This window comes from Balaenoptera physalus, assembly GCF_965194825.1.
Source record: "Balaenoptera physalus genome assembly, chromosome: 20".
NCBI lineage: Eukaryota > Metazoa > Chordata > Mammalia > Artiodactyla > Balaenopteridae > Balaenoptera > Balaenoptera physalus.
In genome coordinates, this window is record NC_138901.1 from 4,688,808 (window position 1) to 4,713,801 (window position 24,994).

The following is a 24,994-nucleotide window of genomic DNA, read 5'->3' on the forward strand; positions in this document are numbered from 1 at the left end:
GAATTGGTTTGTTTTTGTTTGTTTGTTTTTATTGGAGTATAACTGCTTTACAATGTTGTGTTAGTTTCTGCTGTACAACGAAGTGAATCAGCTATACGTATACATATATCCCCTCCCCCTTGGACCTCCCTCCCCCTCCCCCCTTCCCACCCATCTAGGTCATCACAGCACAGAGCTGAGCTCCCTGTGCTATACCGCAGGTTCTCACTAGCTATCTGTTTTACACACGCTAGTGTGTATATGTCAATCCCAATCTCCCAGCAGATCCCACCCTCCCCCCACCCCAGTGTCCACATGTCTGCGTCTCTATTCCTGCCCTGCAAATAGGTTCATCTGTTTTTAATATATAGTCTATCTTGCCCTGGGGTCAAACAGTCCAAACTCCAAACTTGGGGCTTCTGCAGTTTTTTAATACAGCAGGAGGGGGGACCCACCCACTGCCCCACTTTCCAGTTTTTCCAGCACAGGGTGATACAGTTTGTTTCCTCTTTGTCAATCTCTGCAGACTAACAGCAAAGGCTGGTGATGGTTCTGGAGTCTCAGCCGACGTGCACACCTCTACCTGCAGCCTGTGGCTGGTGGGACACACCCCAAGCAAAAGCACTGGTATGTAGAGAAAGTTCGTTTCTTCCCTTTTGCTTATTTTATTGGAAGAATTGTAATGGCTGGGAGACAGGTACACACCTGTGATGATTGGGGACTTCTATTAGAGTACATGCTTCCGATGCTTATGATTTTCGTGGAATCAACCCCCTCGTTGCCAATTAATTTCAGTATCACAGATAATACCTCTAATCCTGGCCAGTTGTCTCACCAGTATGTGTCATAAGGGGCCTGGGGCAAAAACTTATAGATGGCCCAGCCTAACCACTACTTCTGCTGGAGAAAAACAACTCAAAGGGCATGTCCCACATAGAGCAGGCCACGGGTAGAGACAGACATAATTGCAGTCACTAAATTAGCGTGCATCTCTCAGCCAGAGACTAATCTAAGCCAGACCTCGTAGAATGCCAGGCCGTGAGTACATCACAATTGCAATTAAAAAGAAAAGAGAAAAATCACCCTTGCTTCCCAAACATGTATTGTTAACATGGCAGGTACTTCGTAATAATATGAAATACCAAGGCATCTGGAAGAAGCAAGAAAGGTGGTTTGGGTTAATCATCTTTGAAAGGCTAAAGGATTTGAAATGTATCTCCAGGGCCAAGCTCTTTGCATGCTCCCCTTTCTCTCTCTGACGTCAGCCACATCCATCCCACCTCTGTTGCTACGTCTTGTTGCTACCCAGTCATGCATGGTCCCACTGTATCTACTGCTTCATCTGGACCCTCCTGCTGACTTCTTTACTTGGTCCACCTAGCCCTCCAATTCTGCCTGACAGGCCATAGTCCTTGGACCCTATGAGCCTGGTCTCTTCTCTTTTTAGGTTCTCTTAATGCCTATAAGGCCGACGATTCTAGACTACATCCTAACACTGACTGTTTCAAACTCACTTCCACCTGAAGGCAGAAATCAAGTCTAGGAATCCACAACAAATGCACTTTCTCAGTGGTAGGGTTATGAGTGACTTTGCCCCCTTACAATGAACATGCATTAAATTTGCATTCAAAAATCTTGCTATTATTATTTTTTTAGTTCACTTTCAAAATCCAACATCCAAACACACCAAACTTTGCTTCTCTTCACTTTTTAAACTCTTTTCCCATCCCACAACTCTGGATTCAGTAGTGCAATTTGTCTTCAAATTTGCCACTTGGGTTTTTTAAATCAAAGTGGATATGACAGATGCATTGTGTCTCTACAGGTCAAATCACAGTACAGTGTTGCCAAGAATCCATTTCTATGGGTGAATGCAAGGCCTATTTTTTCAGTTTTCTTTGTGCTAGGGACTACTGCCTTGATAAACTTTAGACCTTTTCCTGGCTAGACCCTAGTAACCCCTCCAGCCATATTACAATGAATTTTGAAAAACTTGGCCAAACAGTGGGCTCTATCAGAATTTTACCTTTTCAAATTTCAGAATAAATAGGGTATCAACAGGACTGGATACCCTATTTGATAACATTTGATCACACAGAGAAACACATTGTAATGGGATTTTTTTTCTGTGTTAATATAATGACTTAATAAAGACATTTGGCACATAAATAAGACTCTCATAGACCAAGCATTTTGAACAATGAGAGAATTAAGATCAGCCTATATGGGATATTAGCAAAAGTGTCTTTTCTAGCTTTGGTAAAACTCTTCTATCTGTTTAGAGATAAATTCATTATTCTTAACTAAAAACCCTCCTGAAATAGATGTGGTGAAAAATGTTCTGCCCCTGTTATGAGACTTTCCAAACAAGCTTAAAATTGCTCAGAAACAAAAGGCAGGAGGAAAAAGAAGGGGCCATGTCTCCAGATAATGAGGTCCCGCCTTTGTGTTTTATCTGCAAACAGCACGGTTTGAAAAGTCTGGATCCCATTTCATTGGAACTGTACGTAAATGTAGTGCCTGGAATTCTCCCAAATGAATAAATTCTTTGCCGATAATTTTTAAGTGAAGAAAGATCAACAAGATAGGGGCATGAGAGAGGGTTACAGGCTGCAGGGTGTATGTGTCTATGCGCATGTGTGCATGTGTGGGTACACACACATGTGTACACGTCCGGGTGGATTGGGGGTAATAAAATGTAAATGAAAGAATGCAGACCCTCATCAAATGTGCCCATCGATGTGGGAATCCAAAAACAAGAAGGGTGTGCATTTCTTTGTGTTTAGCAGGACAATTGGGAGAGTTGTGGACACAATTTTTTCTTTCTCTTTTTGATGTGCCATGCTGAATTCTGTCTCTCTTTCTTGGAAAACTCCAATAGATTTATTTCCTCTGAAAGAGCTCCTGCTGACTATTTGCTCATGTTAATTCCTACTCAGTTTTCCTATCCCACCCTGAGGACGGCAGCATGACAAACCTCCCTTCCTTGCATTGGCTGCACATCTTCTCTCTCTGTTTCTATAGGCTGGTTTTTCTCCCCTGGATGGTGGCCAAAATGACACCAATTTAGGGCTGGTAAGAGAATGCACTGTGGACCATTTCCCTCTTTAACTTTCCTCCATTTTGTGAGGTCTTCGTTTTTTAAATTAATTTTTATTGGAGTATTGGGTTATTTTAATAAATTTATTTTATTTATTTTATTTTTGGCTGCGTTGGGTCTTCGTTGCTGTGCGTGAGCTTTCTCTAGTTGCGGTGAGCGGGGGCTACTCTTTGTTGCGATGCACAGGCTGCTCATTGCGGTGGCTTCTCTTGTTGCAGAGCACGGGCTCTAGGCACGTGGGCTTCAGTAGTTGTGGCTCGCAGGCTCAGTAGTTGTGGCACACAGGCTTAGTTGCTCTGCGGCATGTGGGGTCTTCCAGGACCAGGGCTCGAACCCGAGTCCCCTGCATTGGCAGGTGGATTCTTAACCACTGAGCCACCAGGGAAGCCCGGGAGTATAGTTGATTTACAATGTTATGTTAGTTTCTGCTGTACAGCAAAGTGAATTAGTTATACATATACATATATCCACTCTCTTTTAGATTCTTTTCCCATATAGGTCATTACAGGGTATTGAGTAGAGTTCCCTGTGCTATACAGTAGATTCTTATTAGTTATCTATTTTATATATAATGGTGTGTATATGTAAACCCCCATCTCCCAATTTATCCCTCCCCCACCCCCCTTTTCCCCCTTGGTAACCATAAGTTTGTTTTCTACATCTGTGACTGACTCTATTTCTGTTTTGTAAGTAAGTTCATTTACTTACGAACTCTTTTTAGGTTACACATATAAGCGATATCATATGATATTTGTCTTTGTCTGACTTACTTCACTCAGTATGACAATGTCTGCATCCATCCACGTCGCTGCAAATGGCATTATTTCATTCTTTTTTATGGCTGAGGTCTTGCTGAGCACAGTCTGCAACTTCTACAGTGATGGAGAGAACAAAAAGCCATGGGAGCCTCACATTTACACTCAGGACCTCAGGATCAGATCGAGGTTACCGAAGGAGGAACTGAGTAATTTGTTTATGTAAATCTCTCCACCAAGTCTTGAAAAGTTCTGAAATGAACACACTTCTTCTGGGGGCTTAAGGTTCTTATTTCGCTTTTTTGTTTCAAAAATACAGGGAAAAGAAAAGACCGTTGAGTCTCCTCCTCCTTTGACCACTGGAAGAAAGGTAGAGAAAAAGAAAAAAAAAGTTAACAAAGAGAGGACACACATCCCTCCTCTTTCCTTGCCCTCTCCCCATCCATGGGCAAAATCTAATAAAGATGATTAAATTACATCTCTTTTCCTCCCATTGAAATCCACTGCATACTATTCAAATATTAGAACTCAGGAAATAAGGCAGGACAAGGTTCCTCATGAAACCTTAGAAGGCAGCATAGGGGTCTGAGCTGGAGGTCTGCCTGGCCGGGCAGCTCTAATTAAGAAATCACCCTGCTGAGCAGAACTTAATCTAAATAAAATATAAAAAGGAATTCAGTGAAAACCATTACCTCCTCCCAACACACCTCAGGTCCAGAGCTTCCACCCCCTTCGGTCCTAAGAACTTTCTCTCCCAGTACTGGGGAGTTCAATGTTGTTTTATATGCCCACGATACAATCAAGTATAACGACAGCTCTTGAAGAGGGAGCTGAGTCTTGTGCCAGCCTCTTGCCGGTTGGCCAGACCTTCTCAGGGCCAGAGGCAGATGTAGTCGATGTTATTTTGGTTTGGAGGGGGATAGAGGATGAGATTTGATCAAGGATTGATGAAACAGTTGGACATCTAGCCCACTCGTCCAGCTTTAACACAGTGAACTGGGAGTTCACAGTCCCTTGTAGGGTGGCTGGGTTTTGCTGGCCTGTCCGTCAGCTGTTTTGTTTTGTTTTTTTTAATTAATTAATTAATTTATTTATTTTTGGCTGTGTTGGGTCTTCATTTCTGTGCGAGGGCTTTCTCTAGTTGCGGTGAGTGGGGGCCACTCTTCATCGTGGTGCACTGGCCTCTCACTATCGCGGCCTCTCTTTGTTGCGGAGCGCAGGCTCAGTAGTTGTGGCTCGTGGGCTCAGTAGTTGTGGCTTACGGGCCCAGTTGCTCCGCGGCATGTGGGATCTTCCCAGACCAGGGCTCGAACCCGTGTCCCCTGCATCAGCAGGCAGACTCTCAACCACTGCGCCACCAGGGAAGCCCCGTCAGCTGTTTTTGATGGATCAGCCACTTGAGAGCAACTTGGTTTTGTTCAGTATCCTTGTTCCAGTTACTTCTTTAAACTGTACTGAGTCAGCCTCAGACCTCTTCTCCATCCAGGCCCTGGGTTATCCCTCTGATAGTGGTTGACATTGTTTAGCCTCATTTCCACCTACACTCCATAGAAACCTATGTTGTGTTCTTGCTGTTGACTCCTGTAAGTGTATTGTTCTCTTTACATGTCTCTGGCTTTGCATGGGCTGCCATGTCTGCCCACAATAGTGGTTCTTAAACTGTTAAAAACCTGTTGAAAGGACCCTCTCCCTAGGGGGAGAAAAAGCACATATGCATATAAACTTTCCCATTGGATGGTCAGTCTAATTATTTAGGCAATTCTCCTCCCTTTCCTTGCTTCATATTTTACACAGTCCTTATAGTATATAAGGAGAGAGGAAAAAATGGAAATAGAACTGTGAAAAGGTTGAAAAAAATGGAGAGGAGGAAAGAAAAAAGAGCAGAGGAAAGAGAAGTGACCAGAACACCCAAGCCAGATGCAGAGAAATGATTTCAAAAGAAAATGTCTGGTTTTCCCATCTCTAGTCATAAAGATTTTGACAAGGAGCTTGGCATTTATCAAAAAGGAAAACAAGAAAAACAGAAGTCATCTTCCTAAGGGCCCAACACTGTTGGAATTCAATGACCTAATTCTGTACAAGGTTTGCAGGGAGAGATTGCCTCTCTTGTCTGAAATCTCATGGCACCAGGACCACTGTTTTCTCAACAGCCCATGCCACACCACTATCAGAGGTCAGGCATAAAGAACAGAGGATATGAGGGAAAGTCTGGATACTATGCTTAGAAAACATATTTTTAAATGACTGTAGATTCTAATTCTGTATCTTACTGGTTGCTTATCTTAGCAGTTGTCAACTTTTCATTACTTTTGTAGACATTATATAATATCTTCTTCCCCTTCCCCAGTCACCAGCTGTTACCCAGTCTCATCCCAGAATGGGATGGGGGTTGGGTCAGCTTCAGCTGAATAACTTCCATGCTGAAGAAAGTTATTTGAAAGAACCAACTCCCAGCTATGGAACAAACCTAAATGTTCTACAATTATTGTAGAACCAAATCGATCTCAAGAAAGAAATCTGTGTCTCATTCTCAATGAGACATAAGCATGATTCATAGGAATGTAAGCTGATACAAACTTTCTGTAGGATAATGTGTCTCCAATTTTTAGATTCGTTGTAATAAATAAACAAGGCAAAGATTTCAAAAAAAAAAAGGCAGTGACTATTAACCACCAAAATGATCTCATTCACATTTGTTCTAGAAATATTTTAATAATTATTAAAACTTAATAATATTTAATACTAAATGTGCCTCCAAACAGCATCAGAACTCCGTAAGTGGTGTTTAGATCTCAATATAAGACTGTGCTTGGTTGCAAAAAAAGATGGATAAAATCCTGTGTTTGCCCTAAGAAAAGAAAAAGAAATCTAAAAGTTCAAAAGTCAAAACAAGTTGTTAGAATTTGTTAGCTACGTTAAGCTTAGATGTTCTTATCTGTAAAATGGGGACAATAATAGAGTTATTTTGAAGGTTAAATACGTGTAAAAGCCTCAATCTACTGCAATCTACTGCAATCTACTGTTGATCAGCTTTAACACTATTGACATTTCAGGTCAGATAATTTTTTGTTGTAAGGGCCTGTCCTATGCATTGTAGGATGTTTAGCAGTATCCTAGCTTCTACCGGCTAGATGCCAGTAGCAACCCACCTACGTGCCACCACACCTCCATTGTCACAATCAAAAATGTCTCCAGACATTTCCAAATGTCCCCAAGAGACCAAAATACCCCTGGTTGAGAACCGCTATTCTAGTGCTTGGCATATAGTAATTGTTCCATAAATATTAGATGTTATTATTTATTTATTTATTGGCTGTGCAGCATGTGGGATCCTAGTTCTCCCACCAGGGATCAAACCCGCACCCCATGAGTGGAAGTGCAGCAACTTAAGCACTGGACTTCCAGGGAAGTCCCCAGATGTTATTTTTATTATCATTAAAATTATTACTAACAGCAGCATCACCCTGCTATGATGACAGCTCCTTTCTCTCACTGAATTTTTTTAAATAGTGCTGCATTTCTGCATCCTTTCAATAGAAAGAGCTGAAAAAGGGCAAGGTCATTAATTTGACAGCAATCCAACAGGAAACCTACAATCCCCTGAGATGTCTCCTTTCCTGGAAGGAAAAAGGGCCGCCGTTTTGTTCAGCTCTAGAAATTAGGTACATTTCTCAGGCTCAGAGTTTGTGAGATGCTACAGATTCTTCCACTGGCATACATTTTCCAGCTGTAGGCACTACTGGTTTGGTTGGCTCCTGAAGCTGCTTTTGGAGATTTCCAAGAGTACCACCACCTGAGAAAGGAAGGAAAGAGATGCTCAGAAGGAGAACTCTTCGACAGGACTTACTCCCTTTGCTGTTTTTAGTGGTTTTGTGCTTGTTTGGGTTTACAAGTGTGTTCTTTTGCCCAAATTGTTCTTGTGTCTTCTAACAGTGTTTACTTTAGGTGTTTTGATACCACGCTGTTTTGAAGGTACTAATGTTTTTCATGGCATGTCTTGTGTTAAGTGTACAAACTGAGAAGTAAGTGCTGGTGACTGACAGTATTCCTCAAAGTCTTTAACAAAATAACTGCTAACAGTAGAGAAAAGTGAAAAGAGTTTTAGGGGTCTGGGAGTGGCAAGCTGAAAATATGAAATTCCTCTCCACCTGTTAGTTGTATCTTTAGAATATGTGCACATTTTACTTTCTACGCTAAAATGCTTTTTCAGTTGTTTCAAAATGTGTAAATGGACTCTCCATGTTGGGCCCTGTTTATCCAGTGGGTTTTCCTACTCCCCTTTCGAAAGTATGCATGATGCACTTGCAAAGGAAAGATCACAACCTTGCAATCTGAAAGACCTACACAAAAATTTGTTTTAATAAAAAAAATTGTCAGCCTAGCAAACACTCAGATCCTACATTTGTTGCTTTTTTATTCTTCCCCCTCCTTACCACAAAGCCTGGCTCTTCCCGTCATGATAAGTGAGTCTTTTTCTAGTTCCCATTCCCACCACCCACCACCATGCCAACTTCCTCACACCCTGTACATTCTGCACAAACCTGGACATTTCCGCTTCCTGGAGGCCTGTCTCTCTGTGACCTTGAAGTTCTTCAAACGCAGTCTCGAAATCAAACCACCTATGAGGCTTTCCCTGATGAATTATCCTCCGTGACAGCCTCTCCTCCTGTACATACCTTGTCCACACAAAGAAATGCTTTAAAAAAATTCACTTTAGGGACTTCCCTGGTGGTCCAGTGGTAAAGAGCCCACACGCCCTGGAGCCCGTGCACCACAACTAGACAGAGAAAACCCTCCCGCCACAACTAGAGGGAAGACTGATCACCGCAGTGAAGAGCCCGCGTGTCGCAACAAAAGATCCCACGTGCCTCAACGGAGATGCCATGTGCCGCAGCTAAGACCTGAGCCAGCCAAAAAAATAAATAGATAATAAATCTTTTTAAAAAATTCACTTTAGAGCCAAGCTTTCTTCCCTCTTATTTTAAATTTCTATAATTTTAAAATCTAAGGATGGCTAGAAACAAGTGATGTCTGTTTAAATTTGCATGTCACAGATCACATATTTCCTAAGAAATAACAGACTCCATAGTTATGTTTTTCAATAAAAATATAAACAGGAGCTACTTATAATCTCTTCTAATGGCCTAATTATGATTTCCTTGAGGGTAAGAAATGTCTATTTTCCATTCTGTTTTCCTCTTAGTATTTAACTCAAAGGTTTGGACATTTCAGACCTTCAAAAAATATATGTTGAATGAACCTAAGAATGAATGAGTGATTGCATTTGTAAAATTCATTTCTGTGAGCTTTAGGTGATCTGCATACTTGGGCAAAGTACTCATGCTTAGGAGACCTTGTCGGTATCAGGCTTGTGCAGTCTGTTCGTTGTCTTGCAGTTATTGGCTAGTTCGAGGCATGGTCATCGAGTCTCCCTTGTGTATACTTGACCTCATCCGTGTCCTTCAAAGCCCCAAGCATAGAGTTTTGCCTGTAGTAGTTACTTGAGAAATGTTATGGAATGAATGTCATTTGCAGCATAATACAGAGAGCATAAGCAAAAGAATTTGGAGAAAAGATAATCAGTTAAAGTAAATAACAGCCAACTTGTCCCCCACATATGTATAAGGTTAGATTAAATGTCCCTAGAGGGAGGGAAAACCATCTGATGAAGAATGATGGGCAAGTTTGAGGATCAGGGGACCAGGACCGAGACTGGCTCTGTAAACACTGTCTCCCTTCCTTACTTTCCACAGTGCTGGGTCGATGTCTTCTGGAGTAAGAACTGGGGTGTGATTTTTTTTCTAGATGTTTGTGTTTTTATTAACTCCTGTCCTCCAGGCCAGGGGAAGGTCTGCCTATTTTGAGGAGGCTATGGCCTTCTGGGTTGTTAAGAACTTAATTAAAAATCATAACTTGTGTTAATAATGAATGTGGCCTGCGGATTTTTTCACTTACAGATGCTACCAGTACTTTCAAAATGAAGACAAGCCAGCAGCCACTGCAATTAGAAGTGGCAGCGTCTGCTGAGGGCAGAGCGTGCTGGTTGATAGAAGAAATGGTGGGAACTGGGGTCATGATGCAGGCCTAGTGATCTATCGAAACTGGAATTATGACTTTGTCCAGACTTAGTCAAGTACCAAGGACTTTGAGCACTTTTGCAGCACTCACATCTAACTAGGAAGTTTGAAAGCAACCCTTAGAACTTGTATGCTGGACGTTACAGGAACACGAGTTCACATGAAATGTTGTGTCGTAGACCTTCTGGATGTACTCTTACTAGTCTCACGTAAGTTGCTTGTGACGTCTTGAAGTCCAGTGCGAATCAACCGGAGACCACACTTAACAGTCTATCTTCTGACCAGTTAAAGACACAAGTGGTCCTCCAGTCAACAGAGCCCATCCAGGTAGGACAGAAAGACACCAGCTTTGGAGTGGGGCATCTGTTACTCTACTTGATGAAAGAGCAGTAAGAATACATCACCTGTATCTGAACAGAGCTCAGTTACAAATATGTGATAAATGACTCTGAAAAATCTTCCGGTGGACCTCTCGACTTCGGATATGATCAATTTTTCCAGAAAGAGTGAAACAAAGCTGCAACTGGATAGACAAGTACTCAAGAGAAAAGTTCTTCTATTCGTGAGATTTAGCGTAAAGAAAGATACAGCACAGGAGGTAGTCCAGGCTGATCTTGTCTGGTGGCTACGGTCAAGCTGGCACTTAACCTGGCATCTGTAAAGCAGGTCCAGTGATACCTACCACATGGTGTTGCTGTAATGGTCAAATGACATAATGTACTCAGTGTGATGGGTCACGTATCTGGTGTACAGAAAGCATTTACAAATGCTTGACCCGACAAGACACCCAGCTTCAGACCTACACTCAGATGCAACCTCCACTATTGGCTCTAATGAAACAGCGCTAACCAAGAGGGCCAGGCCTGCAGAAGGACAAGGGGAACATTCTTGCAAAGCCAGTCTCCAGCCCATGGAAGGTGATGAACTAAATCTTTGCCATGTGCGCCTAAGTGACGGGGGCAGGGACGCTCCCTGCAGGACTTTTAAATAACTGTGATTTGCCCGCGGCATAATTCCCGGGCCTGAAGTTGCTTCCTTTCCTTATAATAACTGTCCGCTAGGTAGCTTGTGGCCAGTGGGCCAAGAAACAGAAGGCAGTTGGTGTCAGCCTCCCAAGATGCCAAGTGGAGAAGTTTTTCTCAGGTTTCTGGGTGGGTTTTTAAGCCAACACCCTTGAAAGGAAGCAGAGCCTGCATGCCACAGGCATCTGGGACACAAGGACCTACACAGTATTTTTGAAAAGTTCAGTATCGCTTGCCGACGATAAAGGGGCATTCACTGCGGGCACAGGCACTCCACAGAGTGGGTGGAGTCGGGGCTGCCAGGCGGTCCTCGGACCGAGTGTGCAGCCAGTTTTCCTTTTCCACCATCTCTAGAGTTGAGTATGTGCCAAGACGGTTGAAAGCTTTCGGAGACGCCCATAGACACAGATAGCGAGGCCCCCACTCCCCCAGCCCCTGTCTTTTCCGTGGGACTTAACAGCAGCTACCAGGGGCGTCATCACAGAGCATTCTATTTTTTCCCTTGCCTGGTCTCCCACATTCTGTGACCACCTTGGAGCGTGCCAGGGAAAATACTGAGAGCCTAGGTAAACGAAGGGGAACCCAACATTCTCCAGTCTGGCCTTAAAATAGCCGGCGGAACGCCCCCATCCCGGCGGGTACACAGGCAGTGACTGTTAACTAGTGTGTGCAGTGCGCCCGCCCCACCAGCTCGCCCCACCAGCTCGCCCCAGTCCCCGTGAAAGCCTGTGTCAGAGAGCGGACAGAGAAGTAGGTTTTGCTGCCGCATCCCCTCGGCCCATGCCCACTCCCACCCCACGACTGCGGTGAATATTAATGAACACGAAGTGACCTGATCGATGCAAAGCAGCACGCGCCCCTGGGCTGGGTGGGGACCTTAGTGAAAGGTACCTCTGCGGTGGGGTGGAGGCTTCGACAGAGCACTGGGGCCGAGCCAAGAGCGTTCTTGGAGGAGAGTGGAAGCTTGGGGAGTTGTAAGACACTCCCCAGGGCTGGGCACCCCAGGCAGAAAGAAAAACGTCTCCATGCTGACCATTGGAGACCCTGGGCCATAGCTCTAGAACTTGCTGCTGGGTCGGAAGGCTGTGTATTCCTGATGGAGTGTGTGCAGTGCGGAGGGGGCCCACCAGGAAGAGATGTACGTAGAGAGCAAAAAGACGGGGAGAAGAATCTGGGGTGAGAAGGAAGAGTGTCTAGTATATGCTCCATCAGCATAATATTTTCTAAGTGCTCTACGTGTTGTTGCCAGATTTAGCAAGTAAAAAATGCAAGATACCAAGCTAACTTTGAACTTCAGATCAACAACAATTACATTTTTTAGGATAAGTATGTCCCCTGAAATGTTTGCATACACTTATATTTTTTAAAATTATTTTTTTATCAGAAATTTAACTAAATTTGAGTTTTAGATAAACACAGTAATTTTTGGTATAAATATGTCTCCCACAACATTTGAGACGTAATTATACCCAAAAAATTGGTGTTTACCTGGAACTCAAATGTAACTGTGTGTTCTGTGTTTTATCAGCAACACTATTGCCATCCAGGTCTTGCCCCCTCAACCAGAATGAAAACCCTCAAGGGCAGAGACTGTTTCTGCCAGGTTCTCTCTGCAAAACCTAATGTTGCCCATTCCATGTGCTACTTTGCCACAGAATGCAATACAGAAGGCATAATCACTGGAATAAGAGTGCACACTTTGCAGTCTGACTGACTATCCTGCCTTCACCTATTATGAGTCACGTGATCTTGGGCAAGTAACTTAACCACTGTTTCCTGGATTTTCTCATCTTGCTAAATGGGAAAAAATGTTAGCTGCCTGCCTCAGAGAGTTGTTATAAGGAAACAGTACAGGTAAAGCATTTACTCTATCCTAGGCTCATGGAAAGTACTCAATAAATGTTAGCAATTATTATCACTATTATTATTATTGGATACTTTATAAATAAGGGGGTGTGATAGAAAGAAACAAGCTCATGGATGTTAGAGACCTCCCTGAGCTGACCACTGGGCTTCTTCCACCAGCTTTGTGACCTTGAGAGAGACTTCATCTTTTTGAGTGTCTTTTCCTTGGGGTTCCAAGCTTCCTTCCAATTCTAAAATCTCACAACTTAAATAGATTGAATGGCTGAGAACCAAATGGAATAAAAACCGTGTCAGTGGAGATGTGTAAGGGAGTTAAAGCAGAAGTGCCGTGGAGGATGTTTCAGTAGACAAATAAAAAAGGCTGCTCCAAAATGCAGGACTCTGGTCTTCTCCATGCTCTGATCGTACGAAGCCTGGGTTTTGGAGACTTAGACAAAACTGACGTGAGAGCAAAGTGTTTCTGCCTCAACTTGGATTTGCACCAAAAGGAGCCTAAGGAAGGCTAAGTGGGAGACTCTTCCCAGTTGGCAGCCAATTTGGTTGCAGTAAATAAATTCACGGCATCCTGGGGCCGACACATCAGAGAGGCCACAGTCCCCGCCATCCACGAAGACTTTTGGGACCTAGAGTTAGTCTCTGGTGATTTGCAACATTTCCAGATAATTTTAAATCTCACTAGTGACCTTTATAGCTATTTCTCACCACCTCTGGGAGATTATCATTTAGCCACAAAGAAAATATTTGTCCCTCTCATGTTATTCTGAGGAAAGAGTGTGGACACCAAGAAGCCAGGGATAGGCAGACACCCTCCCAGCAATGGTTTCCTCCCACGTGGCTCTTTCCTGTACCAGCTGATGGAAACAGATGAAGGACCAGAGGGTCCATCAGTAATTCTGCTAACAATGTGGACTCACTTCATGTTGGATTCAGAAGCCTTTGGGGAATGATGCAATAAAGACACAGTTCCCTACCCCAGAATATTCACAATACACCTGGAAGGCAAAATCATTCTTCAGTAAGGCAATGACTTAAGAGGCTGGGCATAACCACGTACAGGTGTGAATAAATATGAGGCACATGGAGTTCATTTGTGCTCCAGTGACAGAGAATGGGCCACATGGGCCTAACCAAGATGTGAGCTTTCAATGGGTACATGGAGACTTGGGGAAGAAGGCAAGAATCTTGCAAGAGTAAATAACATTCTATGCAAAGATAGGAAGGTTTCGAGGACATGCCAGAAAATCAGCATGAAGGGGAGCCTAATTAAGGAGCTAGGTGGGTGATAGGTGAAGTCTCCACCAGATAGGCTGCACTCTAGACTCATTAAATTAACCCACAAACCAGATTGCACCGAAATAATTGGATTTCTTAAAGTTTTTTACCTATTGTACTCGGATTTAAGAAGATTTGCAAAAACATTGAATGGTCCACCAATTTAAAAACATTTCCTCCACCAACCTGAAATTCCATGCACTGAATCATTTTGATTATACATTCCTAGGGGAGTATAAGTCGGTTCACTGTCTTTGGAAGGCAATTTGGCAATAGCTTGAGAAATTACAAATCACGTTCTCTTTAAGTAGTAAATTCAACTTTCAGGAGTTTATCCTGCAGGAATACTTGAACATGAGCCAGGTTATTTACTCTGGCATTGTTTATGAGATCAAAATATTGAAGCAACCTAAATGCCCAGCACAAGGGGACTAGTTAAATCTGTTATGCTATTAATATATTCACAGAATAAATGCAAATTAATAATGAATGTGGAAACCTTCAATACTGATATAGAAGAATCTCTAAAATGTATTGTTTTTAAAAAAGGCAAGGTACAGGAAAGCCTGTAAAATATGGTGCCACATTGTTAAAAATTAAAGGGGCTTCAAGGAGGTAGAATATAACCCCCTACCCAGTGAGTATGGGTTGAATTTAATGCCATTATTCCAACAAGTCATAGTATAGAAGGGAGAAAGAGTTGAAACTGCAGGGTTGAGACTTAGCAAACACTACCTCAGCCAGGCGATCAGGTTCATACCATCGGTGGTAAGTCATGTGGATACTATGAACCTTTGATATGATGAGAAGAGCACTTCATCTCTTTGGTCATCCTCCCCAAAACCCGTAACCCTGGCAAACCATGAGAAAAATATTAGCCCAACTCAAATTGAGGAATGTTCTACAAAATCTTTGACCAGCCCTCTTCAAAACTGTCAAGGTCATCAAAAGAATACAAGTCTGAGAAACTATCACAGACTAGAGGAAGCTGAGGAGACACGACACTTAAAGACAAGGTGGTACCCTGGATGAGATCCCAGAGCAGAGAAGGAACAATAGGATGAAACTAGTAAAATCTGATTAGCTATGGTTTTAGTTATTGATAATGTACCAATGTTGGTTCCTTACCTGTGACAAATGTACCACAGGAATGTAAGATGTTAACAAGGGGAAACTGCGTGATGGCATTTATAGGAACTCTGTAATAACTTTGCAACTTTAAATTTTCTAAAATAAAACACATAAAAATTAAAAGGGAGTAGAGATTATACAATGGCTCACATGCACATAAAACATTTGTGGAAGAACCGGCCATAAACTGATAATTTCAGCTGCCTCCACAGAAGGATCTGAGTTATTGGAGGGGAAGGTTTCACTACATGCGCTTTTATATTTTGAATTATGAATCATGCAAATTTATTACCATTTAAAAAATAATAAAATTTGCATTTTACAAAAACAAAACGGAATTTTTAATCCAAGTTGTTTCTAAAAGACACGTTAGAGATACACTTTTTTAGTCACCCATCAAATCAGATTTCATAACCCATCAAATCATCCCCCAAGGAATTAATTAATTTGAATTAATTTCTCATATTAATAAGTTGGATGGTCCCAAATTACAGGTCTTCAAGGACATTGGTATCAGGTATATGCAGGTGCTGAGGGGAAAGAAAGCCTTCGGTAAAGCCTCGGGTAATTGCCTAAGAAGATTCTGAGCACGCATGGGACAAGATGAAGGTAACTGGTACCAAAGGGATGGAGGGAGATAGAGAAGATGGCCAGAGAGGGTGACTGGATGCCACAAAGACTAACTTTGCTGACATGAAACACACATGAGATCAGCTCTCCATCTGCTTCCCAATAGACTAGATCCTATATCATCCCAGTTCTAAAACGAGCCTTTCTCTGCTCTGACCCATAAGCAAGAAAAATGTACTGAACTGTTGGACTTCTGAAGAGCACTCCGGACCATATGAGAGCTGACTCTGGGGGCATTCCTTCCTGCCCTGACCCATCACCCTTCTGTTTCAGCTACTACTTGGCAAAAACCAACAGGGAGGTGACACTGAAGTGAATTCAAACTTGACTCCAGGAAGAAAAAACGAGCCCTTTGGGCAGAGCCACAAGCCCGAGAGAAAGGAAAGACACAGGATTAACAGGTCACTGAGCCGGCCAGCCGGGGGCCAGGAGCCAGAAGGACACCCACCAAAAGAGGCAGGAAAATGGTTAACAACTCAAGGTGACAAATTAAGCCAGCGGCTCGGGGGCTCCAGTTTGGCTGATTGCGAAGTCAAAACAGAACTGTCGGAAACTGGAAGGTGCTGTCACTTCTACTGTATTTTTCCACACTGTTTTTTTTTTTTTTTTAATTTGGAAATGTTCGTGGGGAGCTGGAAAACGCAGGCTGGAGAACTCCCGGGGTCTGAGAGGGGAGAAACTGTGTCCCTGCGTGGCTCTCAGTCTAATTCAGATCAGCAGCTCCCCAAGGACATCCACCGCCAGGGCAGCTAGGTTGCCTAGCCCTGCCACCGCCACCCGCCCCGTGGAAACGTCCTCACCTCCTCTCGTGCTCACTGCCCTTTGACGCCAACAGTGTGTAACCCCTGCCAGACACCACGAACAGCACCCTCCCCCCACCAGCCCCCGCAGCCGCCTCGCTGCTAAACAAGGAGCAAATGGAGAGAGGGGAGCGGCACCCCCAAAGTGGGCCGAGAGGCAGAGGAGAATTAAAATACTCTGTGCTTATCCCAGCTGATACGTAAGCAAGGGCCCTGCTCCACAATGCTAACACGTGAACAGCCAGCCCGTGGAAATTCACGAAAAGCAAATGGTGAACGCAGGATGTTTGACATGATCTTGTGCCCCGTTTCGGGGAGAGTGTAGGAAATTAGCACACACTGTGACAGACGTCCTGGGAAGTTTACTTGCCCCTTGGATCTTAGGACCCTCAGCCTCTTGTTCTGAACTTCTAGGCAGAAGTAGTTACTAAGCACTTACTTTCTAAGTATTCTCATCACGATTGAACATTTAAGTAACAGTTTCTACATCAGAGGGCATGTCCACATCAAAGATTAACCTTGTAGATTATTTTAACTCCTCATAGAACTGACAACTTGACATTAAGGATAAACATGCTTGTCACCCCCCCCCCCCTTACACACACACACACACGTGCACACACGTGCACACACCTCCTTTCCTCTCCTCCGGCAAACCTTACACTTGCTTCTGAGGTCTCCCCAAAGGGCACGGGATCTGCTATCCCCAAAACAGCTGCTTTCCAAGCGGCTCAGCCGGTGAAATGTTTCCCTATGATTTGGCCAAAGCCGTATCGCCCAGGTCTCGGGTGCCTTGGTGATGGCTCGGGGCTAGTGCCTGGTGGGTCACCCGTTGCAGACCTTACGCCCCCTGCCCCCTGACCTATCTCATGGAATAGTGCAGAAACACAATTCCGCTATTGTTCTCTGACTTGGGGATTGAGGAGAGGGGGTACATGCACGCACACAAAACTTCCCTCCAAAAGATTAGTGCGATTATTAGCCAACAGTGATGGCTATAAGCCAATCTGCTCTCAAATCCTCCCGAGCACCAGGTCGTCTCAAAGTCCCTTAAAGCCGCAAACACAAGACTATGTGTTCTTCTGCATTTTGCCATGACTGGGCCAGTGCTTAATGCCGCCCTCACCCACAAGGCTAATAAGCAGAGGAAAAAAGCAGTGAATAATGCATGTGTCTGAGCCCTGGATCCCCATGCCCCTGTAAGTCTGTAAGAGGCAGATGTCCGGGGCCAGACATCACTGACAACTGCTTTGCCCAATGTCGTTTGGGCAAAATGCTTATTAGAACGCTGCTGTAGATTACAGTTTGTAGTTAATGTTCAATGATGTGCTTTCTCCCCTTGAACCTTTTTTTTTTTTTTTTGGCCAGAGGGCACGTGGGATCTTAGTTCCCCGGCCAGGGATAAACCCGAGCCCCCTGCACTGGAAGTGCAGAGTCTTAACCACTGGACCGCCAGGGAAGTCCCCTCACCCTTGCACCTTATATGAATCACAGTCATTGACCCCTGTGCTACCACTCTGCTGGCTGTTCTAGCCTCCTATCAGGAGTTATGGGTATGTCTTGGAAAGGAAATTAAATTGTTCCAAAACTTGGTACACACGTACTTATACTGCAGACATACTTCAAACCGTAATCTCCGAGAAAATGAGGTCTTTAATGTTAGCCTACCCAATATATTGATTATATAGGTGACGATGGGAGACCTACAAAGAAGGAAAGTTGGAGGATGGAAAGAGTGGTGATATATTTACCTAATACCAATTAACTGATTAACTGAATTTAAGTTACTGATAAATGAAATGAGACATTAAAAGAATTTGCCAAGTGAGTCCAGACTGCTAGTGCAATAACTCTGTGAATATTCTACCCAAGAGAGTACATATGTGTGTAAATAAATAGAGAGGTGACCCTTACCTGCAGTTCAGGGACGATTCAATCGTTCCTTTATTCTTCAAACAGTTAGTGATTCCCTACTACATTAGGCAGGTTTCTCTTAGAGCAGCCATGTTAAAAATCCTGTTATTTCCAGAGAAATCAGTACCATTTGGAAAACACAGTCCTGGGAAAGAAAGCCTCAAGGTTGAACAAAGAAGAGGACATTTGCTATGCAATGGCAAATTGGGAAAGATTTCAAGCATCTGTGGTTCATTGTTGAGAAGACCTGCACATATCTATGAAATACATTTGTAAAGTATTAAGTATAACCCCGTTCCTACGAATTTATACCATGTCTTTGCAGCGTTCAGCCTCATTTCTCATGCAGCAGGCTATCAGAAAAGCCTCCACTGAAAGATCTAGAGCCTGCATCTAAATTACCAAGTCACAATGACTCAGTATTCTCCAGCATGATTGTTTTATACTCGTGCACACACCTGAACAGAACAAGCAGTATATCACTGTTTGTATATAACCTTTAGAGTGTGTGTTCTGATACACACCCATACACACACACACATGGTCTTTCCCATATGGGAAGTCTAAGGCCTTAGTTAAACTCCAGAAAGCCTTCTTTTGTAATAATTGGAATACAGCTGAGATCCCAGATGAATCAGTTTCACAAAATGGAGGTTAAAAAGAATTAAGAATACTAAACGGGTCATTTGGAAAGTACCTAAAATCCTGAGGCTAAATGGATAAACATAAAAGAGCCTAATCTTATAGAATGTATACACTGAACCACTCTTCAGTACTGTTCACTAATGACAAGACAGATGCGAAGACACAGCTGCTAAAACAATTTTCTCCTTAGGGTGCCTGGAACTGAACACCTGATGCTATTACACTGTCCATAAGCAAGACGGGCATTTTTGAGGCTTTGTTAAGCAAATATTTGAAACATGCCCACCACATTCAGTTGGGCCTGTCCGCACACAAACACAGCCACAAACCCGTCCAAACTTTATGCTCCTCTCTGAAAAACTGATATCATTTCGTTCTGTTTTATTACTAGATTATGTTCCCTGTGATGGTGATTGTGATTCAGGAAAAGGAGAACAAATAGCAGAGCAAAGAATAACTAGGCTCCACTGAGGCACAGAGTTACTTGTCAACCCAGAGGTCCAGCCTATAGGGGCCCAGCTCACCAGCACCTGCATGTGGATGAACTTTCCAGACAAGGGCACTCCCTGGGTACCAACTCATGGGAGGAAACTAGATCCACAGCTAGTGCCCGTTGCTCACTGGTGCCTGAGCTACATACCTTTGAAACCAGACAAGGCCAAGTGTTCCCATGTTCACTTCTGGTCAATCTTGCAAATTGAAAGCAGAGGAGAATTACAGAGGAGGTGAAAGTAGGAGGTAGAGGCCAGCCAGGACTCGAGGCAAGAAAGCTTGCTTGTCAGGAGGAGGATCCTTTATAGCTCTGTCCACACACCCCTTGCTGATTATCCCCCCAAATCAAAGGACCCCACCCTGCTCATTCGTACACATCAATGCAATTCCTTTGCAGAGTTTGGCCTGTTTCTCCTGCAGCAGGCAGACAGACAGGACTCAGCTGGGAGACTGCAATCACCACCAGTACCTAAACCATGGCAAAAGGAGGGAAATAAGAATCACCATCAAATCATCTGTCCAAGTAGAGGGAAAATGAGTCAGATTCGACTGACAAACAGCTTTTTAATCCAGGCAGCTTACTCACCTGGATCTGGCATGAGGATTGACAAAGTCAGGTCAAAATCCAAAATCCAAATGAGCAAAATCCAAGGGGATCTACTCTGCCATGCTTTCCTCTGTCCCTCCGTCCTCAGGTGTGGGTTAGCTGACCAAGGACACGGCCCCGATAAATTCAGCCAGGTTGTAGAAAGAGAGCCAGGGGCCCCTCCTAATCCTGCCTCTCCTCCTCAGTTTTGAGCTGAAAGCCCCGGCGGTGGTGTGCAGAATGCCTGCTCCCGACATTGAATGAGCCCACGGAATACCTCGATCTGATCTTTTATAGTGCTTTGTTTATTACCTGTGTGCCCTTATTTCATAAGGGAACTGAGAGAGAGAGAGAGCTCGCAGGAATGATGAAGATGACTATTCGCAGCAATCCAAAGACAGCGTTTCTTAAGCTTCATTCATAGCAGCAAATGTGGCCAAACAACCTAGCAATTGTTCTCTCAAATGTCACCTTTCTGTATGGGCCACTGTGCCGATAAAACTCGGCTCTCTCATTTTTGTTTTTTTTTGTTTTTTTTTGCTCCCCTGATGTCCCCCCCCGACAAAATGGCTGTGTTATCCTCCAAATATCTCCACCGAAATTGAACCGACAAGAAAAGCTTTTCTTCTTCTCCCAGCCACCACTGCCCCCTCCCCGTCCGTTTTTTCTTTCTTCTTCACGCAGCTTGAACAATTTGGCTCTGTTCTGGGTGCATTCCTGCGGCCCATTCTCTTTCAGTCCCCTGTGCAGGACCGGGGACGGTGGACCTGGAGAACACAGGCACACATTCAGCCCCAGGACGGTGCTTGCAGGGGGTGGGCAGTGGGAGGGAGAAAAGTGAACCAAATATACCTAGGATGGTTGCACCGCCAACTTAATACCTGGGCAGAGAGACAAAGGCTCTTTAGAAAAAGCCCAGGCTGCGGGGTAACCCACTCCCCCTCCCTCCAGGAGTTCAAAAGATAACAGGAGTTGAAAATAAAGCCCTCACATAATTAAAGTTTTCCAAGTCATTTCAGGAGCTATTACAAACGATGACAGAGAACTCACTGCTGGTGCTTTTGGGTGAACAATCTCTTCTCAATATGTGATGAGAGCTTTTCTCTCTTTGCGTGTGTGTGTGTGCATGTGAGTGTATATACACACATACGAGCATCCATCCCTGAGTTAAATGACCAGAGCCCTGTACCACCTCACATAAGCAAAGGTGTCACCACGGCTTGGAAAGTCCCTGATTTGAAGGGAATCTACAAAATGACGAAGCCTATATTATTCTTAACAAAGGGTAAGTTTGCACTTTATAATTTTTATTCGTGTGTTTCTGGATCCATTTCTGCTCAGGATCCAGAATTTGCACTTGCCCGTGGAAGAGGGTGGAAGTCTCAGGAATACGTTCTGAGGGTAAAGGAAGGGGGTAAGTGAAATCTAAACAAATCACAAGGAGTTTAGAGGACCCCTTCTCTAAATGGAGCGGGTTCCCTGCCCATGATAGTCAGACTTCAAAGGCCAACTTGGAGACAACGCCTCCCTGTCCTTAGCTCCGCGGCCTTACCCGAAGTTCTTCATTAAGAGAACGAATTTTTAGCCAGAGGTCTGGAGAGCAAAGCGAAAAAGCCGGCCTGTAACATAACTGGGAAATAGTGGGACAAATATGCCCTTGAACGTCAAACACGATTTTTCTATCTCGTAATTCAAAAACATTACTCAGCCATAAAAAAGAATGAAATAATGCCATTTGCAGCAACATGGATGGACCTAGAGATTATCATACTAAGTGAAGTAAGTCAAAGACAAATATCATATGATATCACTTATATGTGGAATCTAGAAGAGATGGTACAAATGAACCTATTTACAAAACAGAAACAGACTCACAGACATAGAAAACAAACTTATGGTTACCAAAAGGGAAAGGCATGGAGGGATAAATTAGGAGTTTGGGATTGACATATACACACTACTATATATAAAACAGATAATCAACCAGGACCTACTGTATAGCATAGGGAACTCTACTCAATATTCTATAATAACCTATATGGGAAAGGAATCTGAAAAAGAATGGATACATGTCTATGTGTAACTGAACCACTATGCTGTACACCTGAAACTAACACAACATTGTAAGTCAATTATACCCCAATATAACATAAAAAATTAATTAAAAATTTTTTAAAAACACATACTTAGAAAATGGCTCTAAATCATGGCTCTGTTTATTTGCTTTTTCAAGAAGACTGTAAACTCCATGAGAACAGGGACCGTAGCACTGAATCCCCAGCATCTAGCACATATAAGCACTCAATAACTCTTTCTGAATGCTGAAAAATTCCAGATTCACAAGGAAGAGAAAACAAACATGCAGTCACATGCGGGAGCCAGCTTGTACCCACTCACGGGTGCTAATTGTTAAATCTACAAGAGTTTTACAAGTCGGTTGTTAAACACAGCCGCTATTAAAAGTTAAATTCTACAAACTTACGATTAAATAAATTATATCTTAACGAAAGGTAAATAAGCATATCACTTCCTTACTATTTTGTAATGTTTCACTATTGACCATGCCCTTGACGTTATTTCTATCTCTGGTGTCCATATAGTGGAAATACTGTCTGATGGCTGATGACTGCATATCTCTCCCCAACTCTGTGTTCAATGATGTCACTTTTTTAGCTGAGTTAGCCATAGTGGGAACTTGAACACCATGAAAATCTAAAAATGCTACGAAACAGGGTTCGATTTATGGTTTTACAATTGTCTAGACTTGAGTGATGAAGAAAATGTTAATAATGCAGATTAAACATGAAAGTATATCACGTCTTTAGTTGTTCCCTTGTGAGTGGCCAACAAATATGCATCAAGGAAACAGTCTTCCAGGATTCAAAAACCATTCTCTGATCCCGTGAAGAAATCACATCATCGACAAGGAAGTGAGGTTCCAACGAACGTCTTCCTTCTTTCATCTTAGTCCTTAACAAAAATGAAAATATCAACCAGTGCTCATGTTGGAATTATACTCCTCCGTCAACTGCAAATGTCAGTGAAATGTTTTTCAAGAGTCAATTAGCTATATGGAATTTACGATGAAGGGTATTGCATATTTTATAATTATTTGCAAATCATATGCTACACCTTTATATCAGTAAGATTTATAATCAGCGTATGTGTGTATAAACATGAATACATTTTCTTCAGAGAGTTGGTGGTTAAATAGTTACCAGCACGTGACTATCCAATAGCATAACTACATGTAAGGGAAGGGGGTAATTTTAATGACTTAAAGGATGATAATTAAATAGAAGTATATGAATATGTGTGCATCTTTGCATATATGTCACTTAGCTTTGGTTTAATGGAGGTGGATCACAAAACAGTAAAAGAAAACTATTGCTAGAAAAATGACACAGTACGAGCTATTTCTACCTGCCCTACTCTTTCATTGAGGCCACCAAGAACAAAGGTCATCAAAGGACAGGCAAAGGAGGCAAGAGCCCACTCTTAATATTTTCATACCTCTGGGTAGTGTTTTATAGTTTCCAAAAGGACTTTTGCACAAACTATATCATGGGAGCCTCATAAGGGCTTTGTGAAAAAAGCAAGACAGAGAGTATTCTCACCTAACAGATGAGCTTATCAAGGCTCCAAAGGCTTATGTAGTTCACCTACTGTCACATGACTGTGGGTGGCGAAGATGAGACTGAAACACAGGTCTTCTGATGCCCAGCCTAGTGTTTCTCAAGGGAAGATCAAAATACCCACTTTGGATTAGCTCTTCTACAAAGCTACATCACTCTTGAACGTGAGTTTAAATGAGGAGGCAGTGCAGTGGGAAAGGAAGGCACTTGGGAATCTGAAAATCCTGCTGTCAACTCAACCACGCTTCCTAACTGTATTTCCTTAGGCAAGGAACCTAGATGTCAGAGTCCGGGTTTGGATCTCTAGGCCCACACACAGCCCCTGCTCCCCAGGTAGGCAGCCATCTGGCCAGAGAACCAAACTCAGCAGACAGAGAGCTGCAGAGTCCAGGTCCTACAGCTCCATTCATTAGAGCCCTGGTTTTCACACATTCTAGTTTTTAGAATCACAGAAGCTTTTTAAAATTTTTTCAAGCAAAATGCTCTCTGAAATAGCAAAGTATAATTCAGACCAAAAGGCACCTTTCTGTGGGGATGGTGGGAGGGGGATGGCCATTTATGGTTATAACAGCTGTCTGCTCACGGGGACCCTTAGAGCATCAAAAAAGAACCCTAGTCTCCTTGAAGAGCTTTTAAAAAAAATCCACATTAACAATTAATGAGGGCAGTGTTTGTGTCTGTGTATGTGTGTCTCTGTGTGTCTCTGTATGTGTGAGTGCTGGGGGTGTGTGTGTGTGTGTGTGTGTGTGTGTGTATCGGCGGGGGCAGAGGCTTCCATACTCTTCCCTGTAGGTCTCCTGAAGCTTAGCTAGATACCTTGAAATCTCCTGCCACTGGCAACAAAAGACCAAAATGAAAAATTGAGGGCCTCTCAGTAGAACGAGGTAGAAAAAAGTAAAAAAGTAAAACTCCAATCACACATCATACTATAGAAGAGCAAAGCAGGTGAATCTATAATCATGATAATGGTTAAGAGTGCTTGTTAAGTGCCAGGCACTGCTCTGAACCCTTCAAATGTATTATCATTTTAAATGTTTTACAGCATCCCTTTGAGACAAGTGCTCTCGTCATCACGGCTTTGTAGATGGAG

General features: G+C 43.1%; 1 long non-coding RNA gene across 6 annotated transcripts; it reads right to left on the reverse strand.

The window, feature by feature from the left end:
- Nucleotides 1-389: 389 nt before the first annotated feature.
- LOC309649659 lies at nt 390-24,598 on the reverse strand. 6 transcript variants are annotated; one of them, XR_014257230.1, is made up of 7 exons: nt 20,270-24,598; nt 19,832-20,152; nt 18,547-18,691; nt 14,807-14,923; nt 8,376-8,510; nt 7,429-7,627; nt 390-4,193 (listed from the first exon to the last, which is right to left on the reverse strand). It is a non-coding gene; the product is annotated as an uncharacterized lncRNA (long non-coding RNA). The 6 variants fall into 6 exon arrangements; XR_014257229.1 differs by lacking the exon at nt 14,807-14,923; XR_014257227.1 differs by lacking the exons at nt 14,807-14,923; nt 19,832-20,152.
- Nucleotides 24,599-24,994: the final 396 nt, after the last annotated feature.